This window comes from Neovison vison, chromosome 4, assembly GCF_020171115.1.
Source record: "Neovison vison isolate M4711 chromosome 4, ASM_NN_V1, whole genome shotgun sequence".
Classification (NCBI taxonomy): domain Eukaryota; kingdom Metazoa; phylum Chordata; class Mammalia; order Carnivora; family Mustelidae; genus Neogale; species Neogale vison.
The window spans coordinates 222,169,927-222,180,645 of NC_058094.1; the positions used below are offsets into that span (position 1 = coordinate 222,169,927).

The 10,719-nt window shown below is 37.2% G+C and overlaps 1 long non-coding RNA gene across 1 annotated transcript; it reads right to left on the reverse strand.

The window, feature by feature from the left end:
* Positions 1 to 268: 268 nt before the first annotated feature.
* On the reverse strand, positions 269 to 10,173 carry LOC122904167. The gene is made up of 3 exons (XR_006384159.1): positions 10,091 to 10,173; positions 7,299 to 7,300; positions 269 to 283 (listed from the first exon to the last, which is right to left on the reverse strand). It is a non-coding gene; the product is annotated as an uncharacterized LOC122904167 (long non-coding RNA).
* Between the last annotated feature and the right edge of the window lie 546 nt (positions 10,174 to 10,719).

A 10,719-nucleotide genomic window follows, 5' to 3' on the forward strand; every position in this document is an offset into this window, starting at 1 on the left:
TGACAGAGATGACAAGGAGGCAGAGAGGCAGGCAGAGAGAGAGAGGGGGGAAGCAGGCTCCCTGCTGAGCAGAGAGACCAATGTGGGGCTCGATCCCAGGACCCCAAGATCATGACCTGAGCTGAAGGCAGAGGCTTTAACCCACTGAGCCACCCAGGTGCCCCCAGGACATGCTATTCTTTTTTTTTTTTTTAAAGATTTTATTTATTTATTTGACAGAGAGAGATCACAAGTAGATGAAGAGGCAGGCAGAGAGAGAAAGAGAGGGAAGCAGGCTCCCTGCCTAGCAGACAGCCCGATGGGGGACTTGATCCCAGGACCCTGAGATCATGACCTGAGCCGAAGGCAGAGGCTTAACCCACTGAGCCACCCAGGCGCCCCAGGACATGCTATTCTTAATGAAAGAGTCACATTAATTGACTAGCAGCTCTTCACTTAGCACTGGCACCAGGAAAGAGAGTGCCTGACCATGGGACTCCCCAAGATCATGATCTCATGACTAATATTTCTCATGTTGCTTTTTCCAGGAAAAGAAACTAGCTGAATCCTAGAAGAGTTTTTTCCTGAATGTATTATTTTGAAGTAAGCAGACTAAGTGATCATTGTGGTGGACCAACCAAACCCTTATTTCAGGACTGGGCACTCACTGCTCCAGCTCCTGTGGACTGCTTGTGACCGAGAGCTGCCAGCTGAATCTCTCTCCAGGGATAGCTATCAGCCTAGGAGTAGCACCTTGCCCAAGGTCATGCCACCTCCTCCGAGGCAACTGTGACAACAGTCACTGCTAGATATAGAAAGTATAAAAGCCTGGGATTCTTGCCTGGAGATGAGACAAGTATGGAGATATTTCAGCTGCAGAGAACCCTGAAGTATCCGCTGTAATCTTTTTCTTGATTGCACAGTTCAGCTCCCCCTGATCCTACTTTCTTAACTCCTTCACAGGTATTAACTCCAAGGACGGTCTTTAATAAACTTCCTCTATGTGAAACTCTGTCTCGGATTCAGCTTACTGGGCGTGTAACCTAGGACAGCCTGTGATTTGAGCATGAGATGATGATGGCTTGAATTCAGGTGATAAAGGGCGAGGTTTGGTCATATTCTCAATATATTATGAAAGCAGAACACAAGAGATTTGTTGTTGGATTATGCCATGGTGAAAAATAAGTTTCCTTAAAAAGTAGTGAAATGGAAAGGTGGTGTTTTAAAGAATGCTGAAGTGGTGAAATAATTTTTTTTAAACATTTTATTTATCTATTTGACACACAGAGAGAGAACACAAAGCAGGGCCAGCAGGAGGCGGATGAAGGAACAGGCTCCCCGCTGAGCAGGGAACCGATAGCGGGCTCAATCCCAGGACCCTGGGATGGTAACCTGAGCCACAAGCAGATATTTAATAGACTAAGCCACCCAGGTGCCCCAAGAGGTGAAATAATTTTAATGCATTTCTGGTACTTTCAAATTGTTTCTCATTGTTATTAGACTAACATTTTTTTTCTTTTTTTTTTCAACTTATTTATTTTCAGAAAAACAGTATTCATTATTTTTTCACCACACCCAGTGCTCCATGCAATCCGTGCCCTCTATAATACCCACCACCTGGTACCCCAACCTCCCACCCCCCCACCACTTCCAACCCTTCAGATTGTTTTTCAGAGTCCATAGTCTCTCGTGGTTCACCTCCCCTTCCAATTTACCCCAACTCCCCTCTCCTAACACCCTTTGTCCTCCATGCTATTTGTTATGCTCCACAAATAAGTGAAACCATATGATAATTGACTCTCTCTGCTTGACTGATTTCACTCAGCATAATCTCTTCCAGTCCCGTCCATGTTGCTACAAAAGTTGGGTATTCATCCTTTCTGATGGAGGCATAGTACTCCATAGTGTATATGGACCACATCTTCCTTATCCATTCTTCCGTTGAAGGGCATCTTGGTTCTTTCCATAGTTTGGCGACCGTGGCCATTGCTGCTATAAACATTGGGGTACAGATGGCCCTTCTTTTCACGACATCTGTATCTTTGGGGTAAATACCTAGGAGTGCAATTGCAGGGTCATAGGGAAGCTCTATTTCTTGAGGAATCTCCACACTGTTCTCCAAAGAGGCTGCACCAACTTGCATTCCCACCAACAGTGTAAGAGGGTTCCCCTTTCTCCACATCCTCTCCAACACATTTTGTTTCCTGTTTTGTTAATTTTGGCCATTCTAACTGGTGTAAGGTGATATCTCAATGTGGTTTTAATTTGAATCTCCCTGAGGGCTAATGATGATGAACATTTTTTCATGTGTCTGATAGCCATTTGTATGTCTTGATTGGAGCCATTTGTATGTCTTGATTGGAGATAGACTAACATTTATATGCTTCACCAAAGCCCATGTTGCCATATTGGCTTCTTTCATGTTGGCCTATGACTTTTTATTGTAATTTTTTAAAGGTTTATTTATTTATTTGAGAGAAGGTGGGGTGGAGGGAGAGGGGAGAGAGAGTCTCAAGCTGACTCGCACTGAGTGTGGATTTTGACGTGTGGCTCAATCCCATGACTCTGAGATCATGACCTGAGCCAAAACCAATAATTCAATGCTCAACTGAGTCAACCAGGTGCCTGTTAATTGTAATTTCTTTCAGTTAGGATACTGTTTCACACAGCTGTGAGTTAACTGAAGTATCAATCCCTCTATACCTGAATTGGCAAATGGTTTGTATGCCCTCAATGTTCCAGTCAAACTGTTATTAGTCCTTCCTCAAACTATCACATTATTGTGTTTTACACTTTAACACTCACAATATATGAATATATTCTATTTATCTGTGCATTTATGGTCTAACTTTACTCACTCAAATTTGTACTCAGTATTGGCAGGATTCCAAACTTCAGTAGGAACTCATATTTATTGATATTGATGAACAAATGCTATGTATCTAGTCATTCAATCTTACAGTGTCTTAGATGTATTTGTGCTGGGTGATAAAAGACTCTCCCAGAGATATGGAAAAGTTAATTCCAAATTTTGAGACTCATGACTTCTAAAAATGGAAAAGTTTAGAGTACAGACAATTTTTGATAAAATTCTGTGCTCTTTCTTTTTAACACCTGGAAGTCATTAGGAAGTTTAAGGAAAATGGCAGAAGTCACCTTCTTCCTTTCTTCTTTTAAGTGGTTTAAGTGGAAGCAGGTGTTTGTACCTTATCAGATGTAAATGACCCTTGGCAAACACCTGCCAACTAAAACCCTCAGTGATCCTTGAGCTTTGGTGTGCTACCAAAACTTAACAAAAAAGTTAGTTTATATTTAGTATTTTCCAGCTCATCTAACTTTGTACAGATTTTTATCAGGTGTATATGAGAAAAACAGCAAAATGTCAGTTAATGCGTCAAGTACACTCTGGGGTCAATGAGCATGTCTATAAAAAAATTCCCGTTGTCTTCAGCAGCCTGTGTACAGAAGTTGCTGAACATATGGTCCTGGACAAATCATTTTTAAAATGCACTTGATTATAAATACCATTGAAGTTATAGGCCACATATTTAGGTCTGTACACATATAATCAGTACTAAAAAAAGAAATTAACCCAGAAATAGTCATTGGATTACTATAGATGGATTGTAGAACTCAAAGTCAAAATGCGTTAAGAATAAGAAAAAATAAATTTGTGCAATGCCAGGGGAATTCATAGGAAATTTATGTTTGATCTGCTGTTTCTGCTTCCTGTGTTTCTCTAAATCATAGAAGGTTACATATGAGTAAAGATATGGACATTGTTGTAGATATAATAAATAGATAAAATACATAGACTATCTAACTATATCATTTTTCTACAGTCTGCTTTACCATACTTCATAAATATTTCAATTTTTTGAGTCATCATTGGTTATCATAAGGGTTTTTCAGCCCAGTAAGAAGATAAAAAGGTCATTTTTTAGAAATATGATAAATCAAAATCGTTATGCCATAAAAATAGAGAAGTTATCACACTTGAAATTTTAAACTCCACATACCCAACCCTAGCTCATTGTTAGTTTTATTTTTTAATTTATTAATTTTATATTCTTAATCTCAATATTGGATCTTCATATGTTAGTGCGGACGTATTGCCGTACACCCCAGGGCCCCTTCTAGTCAATAGTTTTTCTGCTGCATAGACAACAACTGTTCAAATTTCTGTCCTCATTACAAAATATTATCTGTTATTGCACTTTACATATGTGGAGAAGCATAATATGTACTCTTTTGTGTCTACCATCTTTCACAATTTCTAATGCTCTTGAGATTCGTCCATGTCTTCACACGTATCAGCGAACCATTTTTGTTATTGCAGAATAGTATCCCATTGTGTAAGCATGCTACAGTTTGTCCAACCATTCTGCAATGGATGGATAGATGTGTTATTTCTAGGTTGGGTACTGACGAAAAAACTAATCTATTTTCTTGCATGATTAGACATAAGCTTGGATAATCTAGGAATAGAATTGTTGTGTCACAAAGTTGGCATAAGATTAAATGCATTAGAAACTAAAAAACAGTATCTGAGGGGCATCTGGGTAGCTCAGTAGATGAAGCGTCTGACTCTTGGCTTTGGCTCAGGTCATGACTTTGTGTCATGAGATTGAGGACCAGAGCAGACTGTGAACTGAGCACAAGTTTGCTTCAGATTTTCTCTTTCACTCCCTCTCCCTTCTTTCACTCCTCCCTCTCAAATAATTAATAAATAAATAAATAAAATATTTTTAAAGATACTATATGAAAGAAGTTCTATTATTTTAAATATGCACAATTTTTGAGATCTATGCTTGCACCATATTCTTCTTACCATTAAATATGGTTAATGCGAGTGTGTGCTTCTGTGTGTGTGTGTGTGTGTGTGTTTAATTTTCCCAATTCTAGTGAACATGGAGTGGTATCTTGTTGCGGTTTCAATTTGCATTTCCATGATGAAAAACAATGTTGAACATGTATTTACTTACGTGTTTGGCATTCTGACATTTTTTTTTTGTATTAAGTATTAGTTGATGGCTTTTGTGCATTTTTAATTAGGTTATCTGAGTATTACGTTTTATAAGACAATTTTATATATTTTGCGTATGAGTCCTTGTTATGGTGACTTTTGCTGAGTTTTTTTTTATTTTTATGGGAAATGCAACTTATGATTTTAGAATGTTTTCCTCTTTTATAGTTATTACCTGTATTAGTTTGCTAGGGCAGCCATAACAAAGTACCATAAACTGGGTGGTTTAAATAAGAGAAATGTTTTGGCAGAGTTCTGGAAGCTAGATGTTTCAGATAAAGGTAGCAAGAGAGTTGATTTCTTCTAAGGCTTCCTTGCCTTGTGGATAGATGTCTTCTCCCTGTGTCTTTACACCATCTTTCTGAGTAACTCTATTTCCAAATGTCCCCTTCTTTAGAGACAACAATAATTTGGATTAGAGCCCAATTAATGACCTCATCTTAATTTAACTAATTATATTTGCAAAACTTTACTTCCAAATAAAATCACAGTCTGAAACACTAGGAATTAAGACTTCAACAAAGGAATTTGGGAAGGGGGACACAACGCAATTCATAAAAATGCCTTTTGTGTCATAACACTCTCTGCTTACCACAATGTGAAAAAGTATTCTCCCATGCTTTCTTCTTAAATCTTCAAAATTATAGCTCTCATGCATAGTTCAAAGATTTATTTCTAGTAATTTTTTCTTTGGTGCCATTAGAAATTAAACTTCATTCTTTTCATAAAATATCTAGTGTTACAACACCATTTTTTGAAAATAATTCTCTTTCCTCATTGATTTCTTTTGGAGCTATTGTGCAAAATTAAAATTGGCCATATATTTTTAAGTCCATGTCTGGATTCTCTGGTCTATTCCTTAGAGCTATTTTTCTATTTTGATGCTGATAACCACCTTCTCTTAATTATCACAGCTTTATACACAGTAGTTTTATAGTAAATCTTGAAACCCTCTCCTGTACCATGTCTTACAAATTCCAGCTGCCTTAGCAAGTCCGCATTCCATTCTGTTTTCTCCATCCAGTGAGATTGGATTTTGTTCTTGTATTTTATTTCTCTGCATCATAGTTTAGAAAATGCTCCAGGCAAAAAGCTACAGTGAATGTGGTGCTTACTTCTTTCTCTTAAGACTAGCAGCTTTGCATGATCTGCTGCATAATAATGGTTTCTTCATAAACTTTTCTAGTTGTATAATTGTTTACTATGGGAGGTAATTCTAAAATCAGCTACTCCACCATGTCAGGATCAGAATTTCGCCTTCAGTAGCTTTGATCCTTCAATTATTCTGTTCCAACCGCTTAAATAGAGTGTTTGCTAACAAATAACGTTTTGTTTGCAAATCTGCATCCTCACATGCTACCTGGAATAACAAACTTAGCGATATTTCATATCCTTTGGCATTCTGTAGTACTAAAAAATGAGTGTGGTTATTAACCAGATGGGTGTGGTAATATAAACTATCAATGGGGAAACTGCCTAGGCAGAATCAAACCCATAATAACCATACATAGAGTTCAGCTAACAGAGAAGCCTTATCTAAAGATCAGAATCTGAAAATGCTTGCAAGAGCTATTTGTATGAATTACCTTTTTCCCCATGAGTGATAATGCAATGAAAAGAGCAAGTCTTTGCAGATGGACAAACCCAGTAGAAACCTGGTTCAAGCGCTTCTCATTTTTAAATATAACCACTCCAACTATCAATCTCCTTGATGAGTTAAGATGATATCATAGGATGTTTTTTACAATGTTGTTTCTTGGGTGTTGAGTTTGATGTGTTCTTTATATATTTTGGACACCAGCCCTTGATCTATGTCATTCAAAAATATCTTCTCCCATCCTGTAGGTTGCCTTTTACTTTTGTTGACTGTTTCCTTTGTCATGCAGATGCTTTTTATCTTGATGAAGTCCTGATAGTTCATTTTTTGCTTCTGTTTCCCTCGCCTTTAGAGATGTGTCTTGTAAGAAGTTGCTGAAGTTGACGTGGAAGAGGTTACTGCTTATGTTCTCTAGGATTTTGATGGTTTCTTGTCTCACATTTAAGCCTTTCATCCATTTTGAGTCTATCTTTGTATACGGTTTAAGAGAAGGGTCCGGTTTCATCCTTCCGCATGTGGCTGTCCAATTTTCCATACAGCATTTATTGAAGACATTCAATTTTCATTGGTTATTCTTTCCTGCTTTGTCAAACACTAGTTGACCATAGAGCTGAGGGTCCATATCCGGGGTCTCTACTCTGTTCCATTGATCTGGTGTCTGTTTTTGTGCCAGTACCATACTGTCATGATGGTCACAGCTTTGTACTATAGCTTGAAATCAGGCAATGTGATGTCCCCAGCTTTGTTTTTCTTTTTCAATAGTCCCCTGGCTGTTTGATGTCTTTTCTGGTTCCATACAAATTTTAGGATGGCTATTTCAGATTTGTGAAAAATGCCAGTGGTATTTCAATAGGGATTACATTGAATATGTAGATTGCTGAATGGGAAGAAATCAGATGGGGAGAAAAACCATGAGAGACTCTTGACTCTGGGAAGAATACAGGGTCACTGAAGGGGTGGTGGGTAGGGTGATGGGGTAACTGGGTGATGGGCATAAGGAGGGCACCTGTTGTGATGAGCACTCGGTGTTTTATACAACTGATGAATCATGAGCACTACAATTAAAACTAATGATGTGTTATGGACAGTGGGGAGGGTATATGCTATGGTGAGTGCTGTGAAGTGTGTAAACCTGGCGATTCACAGACCTGTACCCCTGGGGCTAATAATACATTACATGTTTATAAAAAAAAATAAAAAATAAAACTAATGATGTACTATATGTTGGCTAACTGAAGATAATTTTAAAATAAATTTATAAATAAATAAAATATGGCCTGTGGAATTAGGAAAATAAATAAATAAAATAAAATGTTGTTTCAAGAATTAAAGCAGCTAATTCATGTAACATGTTTATCGAATAGCTACCTCTCACTCTTTATGTAGTAAATCGTAGTTATTATTTTAACTGATGGTGAATGCAACTCTTTGGCTGGATGCTAGAAGTCAACAAATGCCATCATCTCCTGGCAAATATTCACAAGTGGCCTGGCAATTTAATGATGTGTGCCAGCACATTAAAAGAACAAAGTAGGGGTAAGCATGGAGGTTTGCGGGGGAGTGGAGAAAAAGCACAAATTCACACTGGTCCCAAACAAACACTAGTATAATCTGAGAAAATAATTAATCTGAAATTTACTCTTCTAGCATAACCTAAATTTCTTCACTTGCTGTATGGCTCTAAGGCAGTATATGCATCCCTGGGCTACAAGGATGGTTCAACATTTGCAAATCAATCAATGTGATAGAACAAATTAATATGAGAAGAGAAAAGAACCACATGGTCCTCTCGATTGATGCAGAAAAAGCATTTGACAAAATCCAGCATCTGTTCCTGATTAAAACGCTTCAAAGTATAGGGATAGAGGGAACATTCCTGAACTTCATAAAATCTATCTATGAAAGACCCACAGCAAATATCATCCTCCATGGGAAAAAGCTTGCAGCCTTCCCGTTGAGATCAGGAACATGACAAGGATGCCCACTTTCACCACTCTTGTTCAACATAGTATTAGAAGTCCTAGCAACAGCAATCAGACAACAAAGAGAAATAAAAGGTATCCAAATTTGCAATGAAGAAGTCAAACTCTCTCTCTTTGCAGATGACATGATTCTTTTTTTTTTTTTTTAATTTATCAGAGAGAGAGGGGGGGAGAGAGCGAGCACAGGCACACAGAATGGCAGGCAGAGGCAGAGGGAGAAGCAGGCTCCCTGCTGAGCAAGGAGCCCGATGTGGGACTCGATCCCAGGACGCTGGGATCATGACCTGAGCCGAAGGCAGCTGCTTAACCAACTGAGCCACCCAGGCGTCCCGACATGATTCTTTATATGGAAAACCCAAAAGACTCTACCCCCAAACTACTAGAACTCATACAGCAATTCAGCAACATGGCCGGATACAAAGTCAATGTACAGAAATCAGTGACTTTCTTATACACTAACAATGAAAATACAGAAAGGGAAATTAGAGAATCGATTCCATTTACTATAGCACCAAGAACCATAAGATACCAGGGAATAAGCCTAACCAAAGAGGTAAAGGATCTGTATTCGAGGAACTACAGAACACTCATGAAAGAAATTGAAGAAGACACAAAAAGATGGAAGACCATTCCATGTTCTTGGAACAGAAGAATAAACATTGTTAAAATGTCTATACTGCCTAGAGCAATCTTTTCTTTTAATGCCATTCCAATCAAAATTCCACCGATATTCTTTAAAGAGCTGGAGCAAATAATCCAAAAATTTGTATGGAAGCAGGTATTGAATTAAAACAAGAAGGGGAACTTAACACACCAAAAATGTATAACATATCTGCCTAAATATGTTTAGAATCAATAAATTCCTTGTTAGTTTAATATTTATCATATCTTACTTCAAATGAAAGTAATTTAATCTTTGAACACACAGTATCTTAATAATGTCAATTTTGTTTTTATTTTATGAAATTCTTTATTTCATATATTATTGGAAAACTTTCACATAAAAATAAAAAGATACACCACCTGAGAATATTGGTAAAATTTTTAAAATGAGCATATGAAAGAATAATTTCTGATCACTCCGTCTCGAAAATTTTTAACTTATAGATATTTAGTGAACATTTACATTTTCCTAGGCACTTTTACATACACACACACACACACACACACACTCACAAATAAGATACAATTCCAGGTCCTGAAGATCTCATACTCTTGCAAAAGAACTCCCTGTGAAACTATTGTAAGATGTATTCTTAGTGTAAAAAAATAAAAGTTAAAACAACTCAGATAGTATCTGTTTTCCACTCCAGAAAAGCTGACAAAAGCTCACAGGGAAAGTGGCATCCTGCTGTGTTTTAACATATCAATTATATTCTCTTAGAAGGTCAAGTAGCAGGTAGAATCTTCTAGGTCAGGGTAAAACCACAAGCAAATGCATAGAATTATAAAAATGCATGCCACATTGAGAAAATAGGTTAGAATAAGTTAGAATATAAATTTTACAGAAGAGAGTAGCAGAATGTGGTACCAGAAAGATAGGTTGAGGACAGGTTACAAATTTTTTTTAAGATTTTATTCATTTGAGAGAGAGAGAGGAGAGAGGGAGAGATGGATGAGCTAGGGGCAGGGAGAGAGGGAGAAGCAGAATCCCTTTTGAGCGCAGAGCCCACCATGGGGCTCAATCCCAGGATCCTGAGATTATGACCTGAGCCCAAAACAGAAGCTTAACTAACTGAACCACCCAGGTGCCCCATAGATTACCAAAGGTTTTAATGCCATTCTAAAAAATCTAGATTTTATATTTAAATAGTTCAGGGGCAGATAAATTGTGATTAGATCTTTTTTAATAATATGGGATATGGCATAATCTACAAATAATATTTAACATAAAATACACAACATATACTATATATACATTATGTATGATATTGATAATATATTATTATATAATATTATATAGATTTAATATTCTACAGATAATTGTGGATACTAAGAAAAATTTTAAATTTCTAGGATCCGAGCAAAATGTATTCATTTACTGCATGGAGAAAACCGTAAGTAATGACTTTATGCCATTAAATTTATATATGCATAATGTGTCTTAAATCCAAATGAAGATATTTTTCTATTTG